A 200-nucleotide genomic window follows, 5' to 3' on the forward strand; every position below is an offset into this window, starting at 1 on the left:
AGCGGAGCCCAAGCGGCCGGAGAAGACCCGAACGAGGGAAACATCTCCCCGGTTGGGAAGCCGTTGGGTGTGGGATACCTGTGTTCTGTCGGCAGTGCCCGCAGGAGCTGGGGCACGGGCTGGGTGAGAGCAAAGCCCCCGGCAGACCCAGCTCACCGGTTTCTGTGCCCGCCGTCCCAGACCGGTGGGGCTGGCCGGGG

Source organism: Buceros rhinoceros, unplaced genomic scaffold (genome assembly GCF_000710305.1).
Source record: "Buceros rhinoceros silvestris isolate BGI_N320 unplaced genomic scaffold, ASM71030v1 scaffold3431, whole genome shotgun sequence".
Taxonomy (NCBI): Eukaryota; Metazoa; Chordata; class Aves; order Bucerotiformes; family Bucerotidae; genus Buceros; species Buceros rhinoceros.